We start from the raw sequence: 24843 nt of genomic DNA, 5'->3' as shown, positions 1-24843 counted from the left end.
ACTCACTCTGCGGCCCTTGCCGATTCCTCAAGTGTGCTGTGTCTGTTTCCTGTTTCTAAGATGGGAATAAAAATAGCTTCCCTGTCTACCTCAAAGGGTGGTTATGAATCTCAAATGATGTAGTGCATGTGATAAGCACTTTACAATGTATAAAACTCTATATGCTGTAAGTCATTGTTATTAATGATAATTATAAACCTTGAGGAAGCCTGAGAAATTAGTTATCATTATAATTACAGCAGTAGTTGCAAGGTTTTTACCCTTTTCTGACTTTGAGAGGTCCACAGTTATATCTAGGGGAATTAGGATGAGGAGAAAATTTTTAAAAATCAATGCATTTTATTTCTATACTAATAAACAGCAAACTACAATGCTATTTTTGCAAACAGAAATGACAACATGGAAAGCACCGGAAAAGTTCATTCCAGTAGGTCCTGGTCAAGAAAAAACTATTTCAAGTTCTTAAAAATCATATTAGCTCCCCCTCCCCCCACCCCCATTTTTTAACTTTACACTGTCTTCCTGTACTGCTATTTCCATGAGCTCTGCTATCAGCTGAAGATAAAGCAAATCCGTTGGCAGGAAAAGCTTGAGTTCTAATCTCAGCTCTGACACGGGGGATTAATAAACAAATATTTGTAATGTTTCCTGAAGAGGAAAATTCTGGTTTTTATTAGTAATAACAGCATATTCATATGTGTACTTGACTCTAGTGTAGTATCGCATATTTAACATTGATTGTTATATGAGCCTCATCACACAAATGAAATAAAATGTTACTTATAAAAATGCTCACTCTTTTCCCATTGTAAGTTAAACACATTGCTAAGAGGCCATTTTTCAAACCATCGGTGGCCCCGCAACTCTCTAAAAACTTTCAGCATTTCTCAGAAGGAATGCTCATATAAAACATCTCAGTATGAAAAAAAAGACTTTGACCATATAAACACGTCCAGTTGTCTGCTGACATTACCAAAAGAAACTGAATTGTAAAATTTTCAAAAGTGCTCACTTAATAGTGCCAGTGGTTTGATCTTGAGCATGTTACCCCTTGATACCTCCTCTGCCAAGCCAGTAGCGTACCTGATGCCAGTGTTCCTGATGCTCAACATAACAGTCTGGCAGTGCTGACCATTTGCAGGAGGTCACCATCTATCCCATCCTAATGCAGTCTATGAAGCACTGGCCACCATAACCACTGTCTGGACGAAGGACAGAGGGATTCAGAAGACAGACAGGCAACAGGAAACATACCCTTTACCTCTTCCCTTACTCCATCCAGAAGTCTCAGGCTCTGAAAAAATGTTCACAGCACAGGAGGGATTTGTTTTTAAGTACTAATTTCCCAGATCTTTATTTAAAGATCTAAATATAAGTTGAAGAAACTGGAGGGAGAATAGTACTGCTAGTCACCAGTGTGTGCCAAAGTATGTACACAATTTCCAAATTTCTCCCTCAACTCTCCATCAGTAAACATGGGAGGGTCCCCAGAATCTCTTCCATCTGCTGGGTTTCCCTTGGTGCGACTGCCAGAGATTGCCACACCACCTCATGAGTTGCAGCACACATCCTGTGGTTACTAGTTACCTAGGAAGCTTCTGGCTCACCACTGGGTGGGGCAACTTGAAGAAGACAAAGAAGATACATAAAGCAGCAAGGTCACCACTGCTCTGCATCTGAAAGGATGCCCAAAAGCCAGGTGGTCCCTCACCCTCGCATCTGTTGCTTGGCATGCATAGGCCAAATATGTTGCCACAACTTAGAAAAAAACAACCTATGAGAAAAACCACCATGCATTCCTCTCTCCTTAAGGAGGCTGCAGATGGGGTGGAGAGGAAGAAGGGAGAAGGTGCTCTTTCAACACTTTGAACATTCAAAGTTCAACACTTTGAACGCAACATTTTGCATTCATACAAAATCAAATCAATCTACCATCCAACCCCAAACAGCCAAGATAGCTAAAAAAAACCAAAAAACAAAAAACAAACAAACCCTGGAAATGAGTACTTGATTACAAAGAGAAACCTGAACCGCTGTTACAGTAGCAGATGCACAGGATGCAAGACTGCATCTACTGAAGAGAGTCTCCTGAGGAAGACTGGAAAAAGAGCAGTGTTAACTGACATCCAGGTAATGCTGAGAAAAGAACCCAGGAATGTCTATTTCGGCAAATCAGGAGCTTGCTGTGTGCACCGGAAGTGCTGATGGTATCACAGCGTCCCTCTTCACACACTGTACTATCTCGGGCTTCCAAAGGAAACAGCCAGTGACAGTACCCTCGTTGGTATGCAGCGTGACAGTTCACATCCAAACTCTAGGAGATCTTGTGAACTATTTGCCAGAGGAGGAAGATGGCTATTTTCCTTTATATCGTACTTTTAAGAACTTTTAGTCATTTGTGATTCTCTCTTTCTCTACCACTGTGTGTGTGTGTGTACATGTGCCCACCCACTCTCCTCTCCCTTTCAGCCCCAATTCAAGCATTAACCTTTGATGTAACATTTTTGCTCCTCATCAGAATGGAAAGAATGAGCTTCAGAGAAGCAATTGAGTTGAGAGAATAAAAAAGATGACATCACTTCAAACGTGGACTTGCCAGAAAATTATCCTTTCAAGTGCTCCCCTGTGTTATCAGCCAGGGACCCTCAGCTCTCCCTGACCGCTGCATGCTGCCCCTGTTTCAAATCTTTTGATCACCATTTGTTTCATGTCACCGTTCATCATGCCCCCCATGTATGTATGTGTGTGTTGAATTGTGTACTTTTCAAAGTTCCTGTCAGTGCTTACTTTATAAACTCCCAAGTGAAAGACAGGAATTCATTAGCATCCGTTATTAGTTTGATAATTCTAAATAAAGTCAATACAAACATTTACATGGCATTTGCCCAGGAAGAGGATGAGGAATGAGAATTTGGGGACACATGCTCATGTTCTCTCTGATACACACACCGCCAGGCACACGCAGCAAGAAGGCCCTGGGGATGGGTCCTATACCACTGCTGTGTTCCTCTTTTCCTCTAAAGTACAAAGTAAAGAGTCTTCTAACATTTTCTTTTTCAGAATTCATTCATGTCAGATGTAGACCATTTTGAGAAGTGCTCAAATACCACGGGATCCCGTTCCTCCACTCCTCACCCTCATCTCATGAGCAAACACAGTGAGAAAAAATATACATACATTACAGCCAGGGTGATCTGGGTTCAAATTCCACTCAGCTTTGGTCTTTTTTTTTTTTTTTTGCTATGTAACTGACCACCCAAAACTCAGTGGTTATAAATAACCACCATTGTATTTGCTCAGGAGTCCATAATCTGGGCGGGGCTCAGCGGCACCATTCCGTTATCTTACTGGTGGTTGCTCATGTGGCTGCATTCAGCTGGCTAGTTGGCTGGGATCTGGGCTCAACTGAACCTCTCTTTCTCCTCCCCTAGAATCTCAGGGTCTCTCCCTCTTCCTGTGTCTCTCTACACGGTCTCAGCATATAGTCTCTCCAGCAGCGTAAATAGACTTTCTTTTTTTTTTTTTTTTTTTTTACCAGGTGACAGGGCTTTCAAGATTACAGAAGTGAAAGCTGCCAGGTCTACTTAATGCTTAGGTCTGGAACCGGAACGAGATCATTTCTGCCACAGTCTAGTGGTTAAAGTGAATCCCAGGGCCAGCCTTGATTCAAGGAGTGGTGACTACACGAGTGTGAGTATAAAAGACATGGTTCACTGTGAGCAACCAATGTAGCCAATTACCACTGACACGCAACAAGTCACCTGATCTATACACTTTGATGTTATGTTTCTCACCCGTTCAAAGGGAAAACAATAATTCCTATTTTATAGAGATCTCACAGTTAAACATGATAATGAATGTGATGTGGTTAGCACAGTGACTGACACCCAGTAAATACTCTGTAAGTGGTCTCTTTCATGTATCCCAAAGTACTTGGAATTTGTGACACCCAGAAATCTGTGAGTCCCTTCCTACAACTGTCTACCTTTCCCACAAAAGCAGAGTCCACAGTTCATGTTAGCCATCACAGAAGTCACCCCAGTACCTAGCACAGAACCTGGCATTGTGTGTTTGTTGAATGATTATGTGATCAAATGAATTGGTACTCACTGTCTCCAACCACTCACTTCTACAACACATAGACAGATTGAGCTATTTCACAAGAATTTCTTATCCGCAAATTAAAAGTTATCAGATTCAATGTCATGAGCAATCATAGCAGTCTGGAGTTCATCTTCACCTCTTTTTAAATATAGTATATGTAGCAAATTCCCCAAAAATATTTTGCCAGATTTCCACTGCCTCAATTTTAAAACTCAGGCGCACTATAAGAACTATGTAATCCATATGTCTCTGATTCATTTTTACCCAGTTCATCAAAATGCTGTTTTTGTATTAAATGTCAAAACGCCTTTTATGTCTTTATTTATGAGCCCTTTAAAGTTGTTATTTTTAAATGATGCTAGAACATGTTTTGCGAAATTTAAAATCTACAAAGGCATTTGTAATTCAATTCCAAACATCAGCTTCTGGGACAGTTAATTTTGTTTACTCCTGGGAAAATTCCTCTTTTCAAATATGGACTTTTAAGGTTATTTTAAGTATTCCACATTCTCATATTCTTCATGCTGAATGTACTAATGAATGGAATCAGCTATATGTACACAGAGAGTTTGGAAAAGCAATATGTGCCCTGCTGTCTCTTTCAAAGGAACACCTTGCTGTCTTGGTCATCTGATTCTGCCTCAACTCTATAAACTGGTGTGGGGAAAATAAGCCTGCTATGTGTTACCTATTTTTAAGGCTGCAACAAATTGCAAATTTTTCTTGTCTATAATTCTAGATAGTGCAAGCTTCTCTACGTAGATACACTATATGCTCAGCTTATTCCTCACATGCAAACATCATCAAATCCTCTTCCTGTCTCTAGAGACTTCTTCCTGTTCTCTGTTATTATGTAACTTTTCACTATGAGATTTAAAAAAAAAGATGATAATGACCTAATGGAACCTTTCCATAACTCAAATTTCAGTGATAAACTGATTGTGCTTTGAGTTAAAATTTTAAAATATTTATAATAAAGCAGAATGTTAGCTAAAAATAAAAAAATCTATAAAAGTCAAGGTTATATTGTTTAAAAAGCCCTATATTTGAAATCAGAGAACCTGAAAACCAGAGTAAGATTTCTGATCGTAGATATATATATAATAATATATATATTATAGGTATGTATATATATAAAATCAGATAAACTCTGAACTCATTTATTAATCTAGAAAATGAGGATAATGATGCCTATACTACCTGCATCACACACTTATGAATATCAAATGAATAATATAACATTTATAAACTACAAAAAATATTAATGATAATACTTAATATCTGGTATTAGCTGTTACATATTTTTATGTCAGTTTCAAATATAAACCTGTATAAATTCACTTCCTTATCTAATGTTTCCATTTCAGAGTAAAAGTACTTATATCCAGCCACTAAGGAAACTATGGGAAATTAGCTTGCCATAACTTTGAAACTCACAAACGGGAGGCCTCACGTGCTTATTGGCTCTGGTTTCATACTCTTTCTCCTAGAGCCAAGGGTTTGCTAATTCCAAGTCACCTGCTAAGCAAGGGATACTAGTCTTTCCCTTCATAGAGAAAATGCCATCCACTTGGCACGGATAATTTTATGTTCAATTTGTCAAAATGTTAATCATTTTAGGAACAGCACTTTGGGGGTTGAACTGAGAAACATCATATTTCAAAGGCTTTGGTGAGGAGACCAATCATACAGCTAGAACACTCAGGCTTGGGCTGAAAAGTAGCTCTGAAATTTGAACACCAACCAGTGTAAATCTGTTGCTAGGTTAACAATGTTTTCTAGTAAACAAAGTTGCTTCTTCAATAAGGCATTAAAACAGAATATCTTCTATTTATTCTTCTCTTACAGAATTCGAGGAAAAAACAAACAGCTCATCACCACAGCTAGGCCCCCTCTCTAGAAATCAGACAAGAAAAACTCACATTGCACATCCGAATTAGTCTTGCATGGAGGAGAAATATCATGTTTCTATACCACCACAGACCTGACCCGGGTGTTAATTTGAATTTTAAGCAGAACCATGCTTTTGCTTGGGTCCCTCCCACCTGTCAGTGTATGGTAGGAGAACAAGATAATTACTTCCTCTTATTTCAAAATGCCAGACACCCAAGTAAGAGTCCATGGAAAATGAACAGAGCACCTGCATTAAATTTTATTCTAATAAGTCTAAGACTGAGTATCACTGGTATCTTGTTATGTTATTCAGGGAAATGGTGGCAGATGCCAGGCGAAGCCTACAAAAGGGTAGCACTACGATACAAGAGAACATCAGAAATGCACTGGGGAAGAACTTGCCTGCAGCAAGATGAAGTTGTATAATACATCATTCATTCACATGGCAGTGTTTCCTTCACAGAAAATACAAGGTTGAAATGCAAAGTTATTTAGTGAAGGAAAAGAGCAATGCTGTGCTCGCACTACAAAAAGAGGGTTTATTTAGTCCATCAAAATTCTAAAGATTGTGGACGTAAAGCCTTCTTTAAAAAGTCATGTCCAGAAGCTGGTATGGACTCCAGTCAGGGAAAATAATGATTTAAATCGTTCAAATAGGGTTGATCAAGATAATCAACATGAGTCAAAATTACAAACAAGACCTAGAAAATAGAGAACTCTAGTTGTGTGTGAATGTATGAGAGTGTGTATGTGTGCGCATATTTTTCTGTAGGTGCAATTGTGTGCCTGCATTTGCCGGTCATGGCATAGCCTTTCACATTCAAAATAAGAATTAGATGAGAATATTTAATGATGCCTTTTTATCTTTCAAGTTCACCATAAAAGAAACGAGCCAGAATAGATTGTTACTGATGTACAAAGAAAGAGACTTATATCACCTTGTGGTGGTTTGTAGGATTTGGAAAATAAATTCCTGAGACAAATGAAATCTAAGGACAGTCCCCAAACACTTACTTCAACACAATGCTTTCACTTATTACACTGCTGCCTTTTCTAGCTACAGAATTTCAATGTGATCCAGCACATAACTGAACATCTGCCCCAGGATCTGTCCTGGAACATGAAGGAAGAAGTTGAGGGAAGGAGTTGCATGAAAAGGTCACTATTACAGGCATCTCATTCCCTACATAGGTTTAATGCATCTTAGTGTCTAAAATTATTAGTGTCGTAGAGGCAGCATTATACAGTGAGCAAGGTACACGACTCAGAGTTAGGCAGCAGAACTAGGTTTAAATCCCAGACCCAATACTACCTGCTTATGTGACCTCAAGCAGTTTTACCCAACTTAAAGATTTCCCTAAGCTCTGCTGTCTCATTTGGAAACTAAACTTAATGATACAAATGGTATCCTGGATGGTCCAATTACTACATGACTTTGAATCCAGATATTCAAAGAGTATATCATCTAAAAAGTAAAGTTGGCAAGATTTTTTCCCATTTGATGGTAAGAAAGACATCACGTAGATACCAGACACATCTTTCATCAGGAGGTGGAGAGTAGTAGCAGCGTGGAGGAGTAAGACAGTGTGTTCTCTGCCTCTTAGTCACATGGTGACTTTTTTCAAGTACTTAACTGAACTTACTCTGCGCTCCCTCTGTGTTCCATCGGTAAGATGAGGATAACATTACCTACTTCTCAGGGTTTGAAATGTAAGAGATATAGTGTCAAGCCTCTGTCTAAAACTTCCCAAGGGCTCCCCATCTCCCAAAGAGTAAAGGACACGTTCCTGACAATGGACTGCAAACTCCTATGAACTTGACCTCTTATTTACTCTGACCTACCCTAATCCTCCTACAGCACTCTGGTGACGGCCTCTGCACTTCTTCACTTTGTACTCTTCCCCAGACACCTAGGTGGCTGCTCACTCACTTCCTTCAAGTCTCTGCTGCAGGATGACTTGCTCAGTGGGGCTTTTTCACTCATTTTGAATTGCAATTCTGCTTTCTCTCCATAGCACTTACCACCTTCTAATATAATGAATTTTTTAAAATTTATTGCATTTATTGTCTTAACTCCTTTCACTGGAATAAAAACTTCAGGAGGGCAGCAATTTGTATTAATTTTATTCCCTGCTGTATCTCTAAAGCAGAACCTGGTACTTGGGATCACTCAAGAAATATTTACGAGATGAACACATTTATTGTGAATTATCAAATGGCATGCTATCTATAATGGACACTGCCTGGCACATGGTAAAACCTTAATAATGACAGCTACTAGTTCTGGAGGGTGAAGGTTATAATCTTTGAAACTGTGAGTGGGTGTGCACTGCTTTGGGCCAGTCATCAGTGGGATAACACCCCGGTTACCACCAGGAACTAACTGGAAGGCCATGATCTATTGCTGGTTCTTTCTATGACTCACCATGGACCTTGGGCACACCAGTCCCTGCCCCTGTAAACAGATACAATAATATCTACCCTCCAGGGCAAAGAGAAGCTAAGGAAGGCTTTGACTGTCACTTGGTTTGCCATCACAGATGAAGCGTACACAGCATTTTTTAAAACATTAGATAAAATTAAAAATAATAGGAAAAACTGTAGCTTCTCTCACCTGATAATTTTTCTGGCTACTAAAGGCATCCTTCAGCCAGCACTCCCAGGCCCTGCCTAAGAGGGTTTCAGACACAACCTTTTTATTTCGAGTTGCAGTTAAGCAGTAATGAGGGAAAACCGAGACTGAGACTTTCCTGGGGAAATCTAAGGATCAGATTTTTCCATGGGGGCAAGTCATTCTTTTCATCAGGGTAGAAAAATACAAAGAAGGATATAGTGCTGGTCGCCTGTTCAATAACTAGGTAGAATTACTGCAGCAAGAAGGTTAATAATTACACAAGTAATTAACACTTCCTTCATTTTCATACTCTAATCCTATAGTTGCAGGATTTCAACTTTGGTCCCCGAGTCCGAAGGAAGATGAGAGCAGAATGGCAATGAATTGGATTGGCTTTGGAAAAGGAGCTGGGAAACAAGAAGATAGCCCTGGGTTTCTAACCACTTACTAATGAACCACAACTACAACACATGAACAATACCAGCAAGCACTTTAGTGTTTCCTGTGGGTTTTCTGTTGTTGTTAACAATTGTAAGTTTTTCTGGCAGCAAGAGCCATACTGCTGTGCGCCATACAGGTATTTGACACCCCAATCTTCCCTAAGCCTCCACCCCTACCCTTTCACGCCCGCACACTGTATATTTGGTGTCAGTGTTTATTAAAGATAACTAATGCCCTAAGTCTTTATTTACTTCTGTTTATTGCTATTTTAGCAAGAGTCACCAGAGAGCAGCTATGCTTCTGGTCCACTCGGGTTCTTTAATCACTGTTAGTAGGTAAAATCATCTGTGACAACTAATCCAAAAAGCAGATTATATTTATTTTGGCTACAGTGGCTTGCAATTCGTTAAAATCAACAAAGCCTTTTCATTAGCCCCCTGCTGATGTCCTAAAAACAGACATTTCAAGGGTCTCAAAGCACTGAGCTACACGTATGCAGCCAAGCTAATTCTGACAGATTCTCAGTGCCATTCTTAACACTAAATCTTATTAAACTAACAAACAAGAAACAGAACCCCTCTGCTTTCATACAAAGGCTTAATTAACGTGCCTAAACTCCAAAATCAAAATCATAGCTGCAAAGCTCCCTGAATGTGGAAACAAAACAAACACAGAGACTGTGTCATTCGTTAAGCAAGATTTACCAAAAATTGGGACTTTTGTGTATTTTTTTTTTCTCAAAAAAATAACGTGGGAAAGGATTAGAAATGAGAACCATGGTGCCTGTTACTCCACAGTTCTGCATGGGTGTTCTAGCCTTCAAAAGCTGGGATTGTGATTAACTGGACTGTTGGTGGAGTCGGCAGATCCGAGCAGAGGATCAAGATCTTATTCCAGAGGTTGCCAGAGATTAGAAACAGTGGCAGCAGGTTTTAAGGACAGCATCATTCCATCACCCTCACTCCTACAACCACACTGCTGCATTTTTCAGGCATATTTCTTTTACTTGCCTGACCACCTGGCTGTCCAGTGTCACAATGAAGGGCCTCTTTAACACTGAATTGGATTTTCGGGTTCAGTGTCAGAAATGGGGGTGTTCCAGGGAAGATGCTCATGGCAGTGACTCAGCCATCACTGCACCACCAGGCAGTGGCCATAATTAATGAATGTATCAAAAGATCTACTCAAGGAGCAAAGAAGGTAAACAATGATTTATGTTTACCTACAAAGAAGATTATTTAGCTTTGCAAGAGCTTTCAAAATGAGGGAGCCCAGAATTATTTAGAGATGGTGTGATACCTTTCCAAACCTGATGAGAAATTCGAAGAGTGAGCAAATGGATCCAGAAATGAAGGGCAGGGGGAGCAGATAGAGGAAGAGGTTTTCTCTCCCACATCTCCCCCTCCATAGCTCTGATTGGAAAGCTGCTATGATTTGTATATTTCCATGACTGCTACTGCAATGGAATTACTTGTTTGTCCCTCCAGCATAATCCTGAACATTGTCAAGGATGATTACCAGATGATACTTCACGCAAGTCTCTATCCTAACATGCAGATTTCCACTGGTTGAAAGGGGACGCCAAAAGCAGCCCTCGAGAGCAATGGCTCACTTGGTTCTTAAATGCACATGTGACAAGCACATCAGGCTGCCTCCGAGATCAAAAGGTCCAATTCGCCTCCACAAGGGCCAATGTCCATCAGCCCCTTCAGCCAGGGCTTCGGCTTCTTCTGGTTCATTCCATAGCAAAAGAGCTGTCTGTTAGAGCAGATAATAAAATCCAGCCTAGAAGGAAAATCCACATGGAAAGCCTCTCTCAAATCAGAGTTTTGTCCACAGGGAAAAGTGAGCCACATTTGATATACAAGTTATCATTTTGCCTCTCCATAATTAAAACTATTGTTGCCATGGCAATCCAAAGAGTGTTGCAAATACAGGAAAGGCTCATGTCATGGCTTTTTGTTGTTATTGATAGAGTTTGCAGCTCCAGCCAGGGTGTATTTATGACAGGGTGGAAATGTGACTTGGGCAAACAGGAAGCTGTAGCGGGTGAGGTGAGAAACTCTAAAACTTCATTATGTACCCAAGATACTGTTTTCAATTGTTCCTCAGCCCCTAGCCTGACTTACTCCATAGATAATAAAAGTATATGGTCTTTCTTATGCATATTTACATCTAGTAGCTCTCCCCAGCATACCCCAAAGCTTCCTGGTTTTCTTCTGTATCATCTGCTAGTATTTACCCAAGAAGATTTCCAGGTCCTTGAAACAGGTCTCTTTTCTGAGCCACCTTATCAAGCAATAGGAACCACAGGCAGTTCTCCCGCAGGGAGACAAAGGTTTGGGGACTTAAACAGGATGGTTCAACAGGCTGCATGACTGTTGTTATAAAAACATGTTAGCCAAGTGTGGTGGCTCATGCCTGTAATCTCAGCACTTTGGGAGGCCAAGGCAGGCAGATCATGAGGCCAGGAGTTCAGGACCAGCCTGGCCAACATGGTGAAACCCCGTCTCTACTAAAAATACAAAAATTAGCTGGGCATGGTGGTATGCACCTGTAGTCCCAGCTACTTGGGAGGCTGAGGCAGGAGAATTGCCTGAACCTGGGAGGTGGAGGTTGCAGTGAGCTCAGATCACACCACCACACTCCAGCCTGGGTGACAGAGAGAGACTCTGTCTCAAAAACAACAACAACAACAACAACAACGACAAACATGTTGAGACAAGCGAGACAGCAGCGGTTCCCGGAAGGAGTATTTCAATTTTATACCTTCTAAGGTTATTCTCAAATACAAGAGAAGAACATGCCCCCGAGGTTTTTCTGCTTTTGGGGGGACAGGGGTTGGGTTTTTGTTTTTTTTTGGGGGGGCAGAATGCTCCCTCTTTTTCTGGCTTATTCAAAGTGGGTCTGCTCGGCTGGGTGTGGTGGCTCACTCCTGTAATTCCAGCACTTTTGGAGGCCAAGGAGGAAGGATCGCCTGACGTCAGGAGTTTGAGACCAGCCTGTCCAACATGGTGAAACCCTGTCTCTCCTAAAAATACAAAAATTAGCAGGTGTGGTGGTGTACTCCTGTAATCCCAGCTACTTGGGAGGCTGAGGCAGGAGAATCACTTGAACCTGGGGGGTGGAGATTGCAGTGAGCCAACATCGCACCATTGCACTCCAGCCTGGGCAACAGAGCTACACTCTATCTCCAGAAAAAACCAAAGTGGGTCTGCTCTTCACAGTTCATGATCACCTCAGGAGAAAACAATCTGAGCGAGCATGAGAAAAAGGCCACACAAACAACTCCACAGCCCTCATACAGCCCTGAAATCTGGTGCAGGTCTGCAAGCAAAATGCTGGGACGGATGGACCAGTGTTTTCCAGACTTGCCAGACCCAAAGGAGCACCTCAGGCACTTATTAGAACACAGATGCCAGGCCCCTGCCCTCAAGCTGCTGCTTCCACAGATCTGCACACACCTGGGAAACACCAGATCAGATGAATTTGGCCAGGTGCTCTAAGGAACACACCACACTCTCTTAACTGAGTAAAAAATTAAATCCAGAGCCAAAGAAACTAAGGAGACAGAGGACTTGTTTCCTGGCCTGTTCTGTGGGAACAGGTACTTCAGCTCAACCACTTTCCATCCCAGGAAAACTGAGAACACCTTTGAAAAAAAAAAAAAATCCCTCCTGTTACGTTCCTGTGGCTCTTGCACATGAAATGTGAATCCATGGAGACCAAAGACCAAATGGTTTGGCAATATTTACTTGGCAGAGGAGCGAAGGGGAAAAAGTTATGTTTATTTTTAAAATTTTATTTTTCAATGAAAAATAATAGGAGAGAAACTAGCCATTTAAAACTCTGGAAAATGAACTAGCTACTTTTTTTGTGGTCTGAGAGGGACATTGCACTTGCAGCCATAGAGATACAAAAAAAAGTATAATGTTTCACTTAATGCTGGGGACAGTAGCTCAAGATGTTGAAAGAAGCATATAATATTTCCCCTGGGGGATCTGAAGGTAGCAGTGTAGGTGACAAAAAAGCTTGGAGGATTGAGGTAGAGAAGGAAGCTTTCATCTGGTCAAATGAGTAGCTGGAGCGCAGGGTGGAATGCTGAATGCTGAATGCAGCACGCTGTCACTAAGCGAGCTCTCCCTGCACAAAGAATAGCCCAACAGAGCCCCAATTACTATATTTCATGGACACTCTGTCTCACTGGAATACAGCTTGTTGGGGGATTAGTGTCTAGAGAGAAATTCTCAAATAAACTTTTATTAAAAGACTAGATGCTTAGAAATGGTAACTGCTTCTTTTTAATTGCAAAAGCAATCCGAACCATAACTCAAGAGTTCTGCTGTCTGATAACTGAGTAAAATCCAATGCTGTTCCTGAAATTTTATAGACACTCCTCTCTTTCTAAGTACATGAATAGTGTATATACACTCTTCAAAGGCTCGATTTTTCTCTTTTGTAGCAAAATGGCAAGAGCCTATGGGAATGCGGTGCCTGGGGCAATGTTCCTTTTTGCTTAGAAGGGACCTGCTAATCACCTGCAAGTAATAATAGACTAAAAGGGAGGGAGCCTGAAGACGGCCCCTCACCACCCTGAAGGGCAAGGGTTAAGTAGAAACAAAGCGAGGGAGGCTTTCTTGGCCTGAGGGAGCTCTGCAAAGTGACCAGTGAGAATATCCCCAAGGATGGATCCAAGGAGCTGAGGAGCAGCAGTTAAAGATCAGAGGCAACTTGAAATGGGCCAACGTGCTGAGCTTCTGAAGTAGAAAGAAAAAGGATAATACTTCCAAAAGGCTAACACAATCTTAGGGCCAGCCATATCTTGGAAAGTGACTTGCTCTGCCTTTAGGCTGAGAGGTTGAGCTTGATGGCTAAGGCACGCCATAGGCCCCTCTCTGCAGGCTGAGAAATTTCCTTCAGGAATATGGCATTCTTTTACTCCAAGGCAGGACTGGTGCCATACTGGATGCTGGCACCGCAGGACAGGGCTCCCAGATCATGAATAGGAGAGCACTGGCTTTGCACGGGATATGACGAAATCTGGCTATTCTTACTGGTGTACTTTAACCCAAGAGAACTTAGAGCAGACGATTCAAAGGGCATTAAAGGATTAGAAAACTGTAGCTAAGAAGTTGTTAAGGGAAAAGAGTTTAATCCAGTTCCAATCTTTAACTTCGAAAGAATTTAGGCACATGAGGGATTTTCATGGGGTGAGTTTTAGTAATTCTTTTCCAGTTACTGAAAAGACAAAGAGAAGAAAAGGGCCTAAAATAGTCTAAATAGTTAAAAAGAAGAAAGTCTTGACCATAAGGGATTGAAACCTAATGGTGACCGTGGAATCTCTTCCTTCATATTGTTGTTAATTATAGAATAGATATGCATCAGTCTTGTGCTGAGGGCTCTCCCTGCATGAAATTTGTAGAATGGCTTTGAATTGATTGACTCTTCCTTCACCATTGAATTTTTCCCCTGTAAAATATCTGTGGGCAAACTCCCTTTTAGCCTCCACTTTTTCTAACCTCTTTTCCCCAGTGTCTCCTCTCAGAGGATGTCTCACTTTTTTCTGCCCCTTCTAGCCATCCCACTCTTCCATTTCAATAACGAGGGAAGGTTAAAAAAAGGAGCATCTCTCAACCCCACTTCTCAATATTTACTATCATTAAGAAATTCACAGCATCCATCTTCATTGTCTTCTTCACGTCAAGACTGCCATGACCCATTGGGAACATCTCCTCTTCCTCCTGTCACAGCCTCCATGTTCGCGGACATTTTTGATGACTTTCCTAAGCACATTGATGATTCTTCCATCTATCCTTTCCTTCCCTGATTAAATCCTCCAGCTGCATGCCACTGACCATCACCCAAGTTACTAGATTACATGGAGGATTATGTATTTTAGGATTTAAAACAATGTTCTCCTATGGAAACAATCCAAATGTTCATCAACGAACGAATGGAAAAACAAAATGTGGTCGCTACATGCAGTGGAATATTATTCAGCCTTGGAAAAGATTAGGATTCTGATACATGCTACACCCAGGATGAACCTTGAAGACACTACTCTGAGTGAAATAAGCCAGATACAAAAGGACAAACATTACATGATTTTACTTATTTGAGGCACCCAGAGTAGTCAAATTCATAGAGATAGAAAGAATGGGGGATGCTAGGGACAGGTGGGGAGCAGAAATGGGAATTATTGTTGAATAGGTACAGAGTTTCAATTTGAGATTATTAAAAATGTCTAGAGATGGATGATGAACAAGAACGGGAATGCACTTAATGCCACTGAACTGTATGTATACTTAGAAACGGCTAAAGTAGTTAATTTTCTCACCACAATTAAAAAAAAATACTGGAAATAAAACCACACTGGTCTCCCAAGTTTGAATGTGAATGTTCAAGTCACACCTGATTGTTTCAGAAGACACTTGTCAGGCTCTGTTAACAATTGGTGGTGAAAGTTGGTCATGCAAATTTCTTCCTTTCTTCCTTCCTTCCTCCTTTCCCTTAAGAAATATTTATTGTGCAACTACTCTGTGACAAGTACAATACTAAAAGATGGAACTCAATAGAATTCACAACCCAGAAGAGAAAAGGGGCCATCAAAAAGGCAATACATCTCCCATCAAATTTTAAACATAGGAAATGAATGTTTGGAAACATATAATGAAGACTTGACCCAGTGCGTGTGTGGAGGGGAGTTGGGAGAGGGAGTGCTTGGAAGAAATGTTTTTAAGCTGAGACCTGGAATTTGAACAAGAGTTGGGCAAAAAAACAAGGAGTCTGTAGAAGAACATTCCAGACAGAGAGAATGGTATTTGAAATGAGAAAGAACGCAAGGCCTAGTGCATCACAGGTGGTTTGGCTTTGCAGGAGTTTAGGAAAGCAGAGAAGTACATGATCAGGCCTGAAAGGTGGGCAAGTGCAGACCACAGGGGGCCTAGGAGATGGCATTAAGATTTTTAGACTTTTTGTCCTAAATGCCAAATGAGAATATTGGACCAGACCCCCCAGGTCTCTTCCTGCTTTATGATGCTATTCAACTATAAAATGCTACATCTCTGATCCCTTTCCAAGCACAACTGCCGTGCCAGTCCTGCCATCAACCTCCCCATGTTCTCATAGAAACCGTACCTGATTTCCAGCCCTCAGGAAACCCCCTAACACCCATACTGTATCACTCTTACCTTATCTAAGTTATTAGTCACCACCTGATTTCATTGGGCATCCTTCCTCTCTGAGTCCAGGAGAGACCCCTCACCACTGTCCTCACCTCATGGACATTCTGCCAAGTTTAATATGTCATCTTCCTTTCTGACTCACATCCCCTTCGAAGAACCTTTCTCTGACTCACTTCTCCCTTTTCTCACACATCCTTCTTTTTCTCTTGCATCTTTAATCTCCCTTCTAACCTCTTTCCTTCTGCTTCAGATATTCTCGGTCTCTTCTATATCCATATTGCTTTTTGGTTCTCAAGTGCAAAGGAAGATGTGAACATGGCTCATTACCAATTCATTCTATTTAACTTCAACTTTGCCCTCCACCATGAATACCAGGTGATCCATTTATTCATCCCCTGAGCATTCCCCGGCTGACTTCCTTCTGAGGTTTATTTAGAATTACTCTCTCCTCAAGCTTCAACCCCCCATTTTCAGACTGACTTTACATTCTGTTTATTCTGTGAGTGTCCTCTCTGCCCTTGCCTCTGCTGCCCATGGGTCTGTTTCTAGAGATGAGTTCAGTCTTCTAGTCTTTGTCAGGGTGGATGAGACTTCACTGCGTTAAAGACCTGGAAACTGCAAAGACTTGTAAGACATAGTTCTTGTACTTCCAGAAATTTCAATCTAGTTAAGAACCTGTAGAAATACAGCACTATAATATGTTGTTGTTTCAGCATGAGTCTTAAATAGTACTGACAGACACTTCAACATCTAGATTTCTTCTAGCTCAAGGTGTCAGGAAAGGCTACAGGAAGGAGGTGACATTTAAGCTAAGCCTTGAAAGATAAATGGGACTCCAGTTAGCTTGTTAAAGAGTAATGGAGAAGGCCCCAAAAAGAAGGAACTGCAAATGGGAAGCATTGTCTGTAGAACACACAAGGTTCCACAATGATTACGATTTTTAAAGTGAAGAAGAGCAACTAGAAGTGGGTGATGGGATAATGCTGTGGAGAGCTTAACTGCCCAACGACGACAGATCTCACCAGAGATAATGGGAACTCATGTGATTTTTGTAAGGAAAGCTGGCATGTTAAGCGATATTATCCTAGTGTGGCTGATGTGGGGCTTGGAAGTTGAGAGGCTAATGGCCAAGTTCAGTGAGGGGGCACCTGTCACTGTCTGGTCCCAAAGCAACTAGGAGAAGGTACATGGATATTAAAGGTGATATGCACGTTTCTCCTAATTCTTATATGAGGACCCTTATCCCTTGTCCATCCCTAATTATTTTGGGGGAAGGTATTCCTTACCCTTATTGACTTATTATTTCATTTTTTCTAATCTCACCTGCAGAGCTTTCTTTGTCTTCAGCTTAAAATACCTTTCTCTGGCCTACCCTTTGTGTAAAATAAGAGAAATTCAGGAAAATAATTCTCCCTTCCTATGAAAAATGTCTTCCTTTGACCCACACTGAGAAACTGCTCCTTCCTTATTCTGGAAAATGGACTCTGTCTTCTCAAAGTTTTCCAGCTCCCTGACTTGCTCTTTCCCTCCCCTGGAAATCTTCCCACCCCTGCTGCCTCAGCCTTAGAGGTTCAGCTGGGATGTTGCTCTCAGGAGGACCAGCCACACCCCGCCTCCCAACTGGCCCAACTGGCCCAGGTGCCCTCCTCAGGGTTCTCCTGGGACTCTGAGCACCCTTGTTTACTGCACTGATCACACAAAGCAGAAATCCCTTTGCTCTGCAGTCATCTCCCCAACTTGTCTATGAGCTGTGGGAAGCAGGGATCATGTTGAAAAGACGTACAAAATATTTAGAATAAAAAAATTATTTTTCTTTCTTTCAGAGGAGAGGCCAATCTAATCAAGACAGAAAAATGAGAAACCACAAAAAAAACCACAAAATAAATACATTTGACTTATTTTCTATCATGAAAGATAATCCAAACCAAAATTAAAAGGTGAAAATAAGGCCAGGCGCAGTGGCTCACGCCTGTAATCCCAGCACTTTGGGAGGCTGAGGCAGGCAGATCATGAGGTCAGGAGTTCAAGACCAGCTGGCCAACATGGTGAAACGTGGTCTCTACTAAAAATATAAAAATCAGCCTGGCATGGTGGCGTGCACCTGTAATCCGAGCTACTCAGGAGGCTGAGGCAGGAGAATTGCTTGAATCCAGGAGGCAGAGGTTGCAGTGAGTTGAGATTGTACCACTGCATTCCAGCTTGGGAGACAGAGTGAAACTCCATCTTTGGGGGTGAAAAAAAGGTAAAAATAAAATAAGCAAACATTTTTAAAACACATTTAAGAAAAAGAGGTTAATACTGTTAGTACACAAGAAGTTTCAACAAAGAAGGAAAATGAAAAGATTTCAATAGAAAAAAAAATTGGCAAGACAGTAAATCCATGTAAAGAAGATACAAATGACCAATAAAATTGTAAAAGATCTTCAGCTTCATTAATAATTTTAAAATTGCAAATTGAAGTAAGATACTACTTCCCGATAATAAACTGACAAAAAGTAAAGTCTGTTAGAACCATGGGTAACTAGGAATTGCGTCCTCGCACAACTTTGGTAGGGGTGTGTGTGTGTGCATGTGTGTGTGTGTGTGTGTTTAGAGACAGGGTCTCTCTTGCTCTGTCCCTGAGGCTGAGGTGCAGTTGTGTGATCATGGCTCACCGCAGCCTCAAATTCCTGAATTCCTGAGCTCAGGTGATCCTCCCACTTCAGTCTCCTGAGTAGCTAGGGATACAGGTACATGCCACCAAACTTGGCTTTTTGTTTTGTTTTGTTTTGTTTTGGTAGAGAAAAGGGTCTTGCTACTTTGTGCAGCCTGGTATCAAACTCCTGGCCTCAAGCAATCCTCCTACTTTGGCCTCTCAAAGTGCTAGGATTACAGGAATGAGCCACCATGTCCAGCCAATTTATGTAATTTTTTTAGATCCACAGAAAATTTCTTATAAAATTGAAAATATAGATACACTTTGGCTTAGCAATCCTACTCTAGATAACTATCCTACAGGAGTAAGACCACAAGAATTAAAACATCTGCTTTCAAATCACAGCTCTTCTACTTGGCCAAAGCTTTTATCTTCTCTGTAACTCAATTTCTCCATCTTTGAAATAGGATAACAGCAACTACCTCATAGGACTGTTTCCAGGATTAAATGATTTATTATATTTAAAGCACTTAAAAAGTGTGAAACATATAGAAAATATTATAGTCATTGTTATTCCCATTTTCCAAATTTTCTATATTGACAATATATGCTAATTATAATAAAAAAGTATTTAAAGGAAGACAACAGCTCCCAATTATTTCTAAATGGACTATAAACCATTGGCCTAACTTAATGAGATGGAGCCACTTTTCTAATGTAGCCCTGCCTTCTCAAAGTTTTTCACTTAGGCTTTCTAATTTTCTAGCCCCACCTCTACTCCCACCCCATGCTCGTCTGGTAAATTTTAAGAACTGGCTCTCAAATGAAAAAAAAAATTTCATTTGAAAATTTGGGACACTGTCAATTTCTGTGGTGTAAACACTCCCTCCATGGCTGATTTGAGCTACCAACACGACATGGTGAACATGGAGCTGATGAGGAGATGCAGAGCAGTGCAGTATTCTAGACTTTCCATACCTCAAGAACATGGATAAAACCAAAATGTGGTGAAGAAGAATAATTGGAAAGTGATTAATTTGGAGTATTTATTACTTTTGGTTTTAATATATTGACTTATTATATGTTCATATCATTCAATTTTTAATAAAATTAAATTATAACTGGATCACAAAATTCCTAGAAATTTAACAAGTGATTCTCTTAGTAAGAACAGGCTCTGGTGCATCACTGAACTCTCTGCTTCAAGAGCTCTGCACTTGTATTCCTCAATTGCATTCTCCCTTGGACTATAGCTTTACCTCCCTCCTGGTCTGCTCCCCCATCTTCCCTCCACTGACCCCTGGCCTGTCAACCCTGCAATGCCTTCTTGCAGGATGTCAGCACCCCACTGGCCCTTTCCTTGCCCGATTCTGTTAGCAATTTTGAAGAATACTATACATTTAGCAGCTCAGTATGCGTATTTTATTATCCTTATTACTGATTATTTTGTGTATCATCCTTTCTCCCAACTCTTTCTCCCAAAGTTATATGATATTGGTGTATTAGTCTGTTCTCACGCTGCTGATAAAGACATACCAGAGGCTGGGGGTGGTGGCTCACGCCTGTAATTCCAACACTTTGGGAGGCTGAGGTGGGTGGATCACTTGAGGTCAGGAGTTCAAGACCAGCCTGGCCAACATGGCGAAACCCCGTCTCTACTAAATATATAAAAATTAGCCGGATGTGGTGGTGGGGACCTATAATACCACCTACTTGGGAGGCTGAGGCTGGAGACTTGCTTGAACTTGGGAGGTGGAAGTTTCAATGAGCCAAGATCACTCTACTCCTCTCCAGCCTAGGAGACAGAATGAGACTCCATCTCAAAAATAAAAAGAAATACCTGAGACTGGGTAATTTCTGAAGAAAAGGTTTAAAGGACTCACAGTTCCATATGGCTTGGGTGGCCTCACAATCATGGCGGAAGGCAAAAAGCATGTCTTAACATGGTGGCAGAAAAGCGAGAATGAGAGCTAAGAGAAAGGCCATCAGATCTTGTGAGACTTACAAAGCCACCAGATCTCATGAGACATATTAACCACCACAAGAATAGTATGAGGGAAACCACTTCCGTGTTTCAGTTATCTCCCACACAGTCCCTCCCACAACACATGGGAATTATGGGAGCTACAATTCAAGATGAGATTTGGATGGGATCACAGCCAAACCATATCCATTGTTTTTTAAAAAGTGGTTATCCACTGAGAGAAGGGGTTGGGAGAGTGCGTATTGGTGACTCTTTTGATATTTCACCTCCAATGTCCACTTCAATTAGGTTAGAGAACCACTGTTTTATACATTATAAATCTTAGCACAATGAATGGCTGGTATGTAGTAAGCACTCAGTAATTACTTGTAAACTGAAAATTTAAGATATTTTAATAGAAAAGCTAAAACTCTAATAACTAGTAATTAGCTGAAAATGTAGATTCCTGGTTAATGTAGGTGTAATAACATAGGAAAAATTAAACTGTTTTTCCTACTCTCACACTCAACACAGACACTTCTGTGTTCAGACGTGTGGGCTTGCTTTTGCTTTCCCACACGTCAGTTCTCCAGTGGTCACCAACAGGGTGTCCTACGATTTAACTCAATTCTGACACTCCCTACCTGGAAACACCATCAGATCCCACAGGTTAGGGGCTCAGTCCCACAAGACTTCCCTCCACTTCAGACATCAGCTGAAAGTTGTAGGCTACCTACAACTGCTGTTTGATTTAGCTATAAATTCAAGGTTTCCTTAAGCCCCTTCTCTGGTATGACTGATTTGCTAGAGCAGCTCACAGAACTCAGACAAACACTTGCTTTTACTGGTTTATTATATTTATAACGGATATGATAAAGAATACAGATGAACAGCCAGCCAGATAAAGAGGTGCATAGGGCAAGGTATATGGGAAGGGGCATGGGGTTTCCAAGCCCTTTTCAGGCATGTCACCTTCCCAGAAGCTCCCCATGTTCAGCAACCCAGAAGCTCTCTGAAATTGCAAACTGAATTCCCACAGTTTAGGAATTTTTTTTTTTTTTTTTTTTGAGATGCAGTCTTGTCCTGTCATCCAGGCTGGAGTACAGTGGAATGATCTTGGGTCACTGCAACATGGGGTTTCACCATGTTGGCCAGGCTGGTCTTGAACTCCTGACCTCATGATCTGCCTGCCTCGGCCTCCCAAAGTGCTGGGATTACAGATGTGAGCCATCATGTCTGGCCCAGATTAAGGATTTTTATAGCGGCTTCATCCTGTAGGCATGGTCGATTATTAACTCAATCTTCAGCTTCTCTCCCCTTCCTGGAGGATGAGGGGTATGGTTGAAAGTTCCAAGCTTGTAATCATGGCTTGTATTTTCTGGTGACCAAAACCCATTTGGGAGCCCTCCAAAAGTCACCTCAATAGAATGAAAGACACTCCTGTCAAACAGGAAATTCCAAGGGATAAAGAGCTCTGTAGTCAGGAATGTGAAGGTTGGGGGTGTTGTGGGGGCAACGAAGAACAAATATATATTTCTTTTTATAAATCACAACCTCATAGTAGATGTTTGGCTTCTTGTACCATATGTCCAAGAAACAACAATATGGTTGTGGTGCTTGTACTGAGGTATAATCATGAGAAAACAAGTTAGCATGTCAGTATCATTCTTATAAAAGAAATGAAATAAATGTCTTTTATGAAGGATCTAATTCACAAGCATATTACCATTAAGAGAATACAGTGGTTGATGACTATTAATGTGAAAATGACCACCATTTGGATGTTCCTGCCGTCACCTTCTTAGAGACTTTGGGGATGGGTAAACGCACACACACATACACACAAGCAAACACGCAAACACACACACACACGAGTATAATTATAAATATATATGGCCAGACCATATACTTACTTTATGTAAAATAATTTTAAACTCCAAGTATGATAGCTAAGAACAAACTTCATTAAAAATAGTATTTAGAGATCAAATTGTTTTACTTCTACTTACTTTGAAATAACATCATAATTAACTTGTCTCTCATGGACCTTGAGGGAAAAAAGAAGAAGGAGAAGAAGACAAACAGCAAGAGACAGCTAATGGCCTTCATATCCCCATGTAAATTTTGGCTTATACTAAAACACTCAAGGACAAGCATCAGCAGTAAATCATATAACCTACATTTCAGAATCAAGATTGCCACCTTGCACCCTTTCTGAAATCAAAGGAGAAATTTCAGACTGTTATTTGCTCAAATCTATTTGCATTCCCTGGGCACATACCCAGGGGCACAACTTAACCAAGAGGCATTCTCAAGCCATTCTGAAACATCCACTCTGCAGATTCGCCACACTTGCAAACTCAAGAACTGTAAGAGTGGGGTTTTCCCTTGTAATTGGTTCTTATCTTTGCCCCCAAGAAAGAAAGATATTTTTCAAGTACTCCGTATAGTAACAAAAAAAGAAAAAAAAAAACTCAAATTTTTTTTTCCACTTAGCCAGCCATAAGCTTTCTGCTAATTCTCAGTCATAAATAAATAGAATTGACAAAGACATTAAAGACGGAAACAATAAAAATAGTCAGGAAGAGCAGAAAAAAAAAAGATTGCCATGATATTCTGCCTCGTTTTGCCAAAAAGATATTAAAGTACCAATGATATAAAAATAGACTTGAACAATTTTTTCTAAAGGAAGGGGGTAGCTACTCCCAGACTACATAAGATGGGTGTCCTAAAGGTTTCATTGATTAGTTGATAAGTTTGCCAGTGAGTGATTAGTCAATTAGTTAGAAAGGTTTGAATTAGTTACTAGAGCTCTGCCTCCTGTGAATAAATGCGGGGAGTATTCTCTCTCCCACCCTCTGTGACAGATGATATCTGTTTTCTCCTGTGAGTTTGAATTTAAGAGCCACTGAAGCTCAGCAACAGTATATTCTGGCTCAAATGAGCTGAAAATTGCATTCAATTTGAATTTCAAAAATGGAGGGGAGGAAGGGGGGAAAAAACCTCAGCACCCATCAAGTCTCTACACTCTTCAACTACTTCCTGCTGCTTAGCTGCATTCCGCCAGGCTGGGGACCTGAAACCCAGGATGTTGCAGGGGAAAGAGCATCGCTGGATTCCTGCCCAGTCTGAGTTTAAAAATAAACTTTTTACAGTCAGGATCAAAGCAAACCTCACTTTTACACACATGCATAATGCAGAATGTGACCCACCAAAGAAATAGATTTACCTTTTCCAAACTGAAATTGGCCTGCTTTATTATTTTTTTTTCTTTATGTACTCTGGAGGTGATAAAGGTGAAGGTGTTTTTCTTGGGAAACTCTGGAAAAGCAAATTCTTTTCTAAATTAAAATTAATTCCTCTTCAGCTCACTTAAGACCCTCATTCCTTGTGGCTCGGTGCCCCCGCCTTCACCCACCTCACATTACAAAGCAGATGTGTTCTTGAAAAGTTGAGCATGTAGCTATTGATTTTTCAAATCAAATCATATTTTAAATGCTCTAAGAGAGTTGGTTATTTAAAGGAATCTTGTGATAAATTATTTTTTAAAGTCAATCTATTTTTAGTGTACAAATCATTGCCCCTTCATGCAGTGGCGTAGGAAGCATGAATTTGAAGCATATCCAAGTTTTCTGAAAGCAGGGCACACCTGTAGTCCGTGAGAAGTAGATGTAGGTATCACCAATATTTAAAACTAAACTGATGCTATGCAAAACAACAGATGATATCCCAGAATCATGTAACTGAACGATTTGGGGCCAGAACTCCATTTTATGATAGCTCAAGCTGAAGGAGCAGAGAGAATGCCAAATTCATTCCAATGGACTTCAAACATGAAAACATATTCTCCCGCTGACTAAATTACTCTCAATTTGCAAATTAAGCAACCTGGGTGCCATGAAGAAGGTAATTCAACTTCTAAAGTGCCATTTTCCACACTGAAGCAGGAGTCTGCTGAATGCTGTTCAAAAATATGCCTTATTCCAAAGGGTTCAGTAGCAAGCACCAT

The 24843-nt window shown here is 40.8% G+C and overlaps 1 protein-coding gene across 5 annotated transcripts in view; it reads right to left on the bottom strand.

The window, feature by feature from the left end:
* The window catches only part of ESRRG (estrogen related receptor gamma), a 592692-nt gene that overhangs the window by 414783 nt on the left and 153066 nt on the right, over nucleotides 1-24843 (bottom strand). The window lies entirely within an intron of this gene.

Source organism: Pongo pygmaeus, chromosome 1 (genome assembly GCF_028885625.2).
Source record: "Pongo pygmaeus isolate AG05252 chromosome 1, NHGRI_mPonPyg2-v2.0_pri, whole genome shotgun sequence".
NCBI classification, from domain to species: domain Eukaryota; kingdom Metazoa; phylum Chordata; class Mammalia; order Primates; family Hominidae; genus Pongo; species Pongo pygmaeus.
The sequence above is the reverse complement of the archived record's forward strand: the minus strand, read 5'-3'. Positions and strand labels throughout refer to the sequence as shown.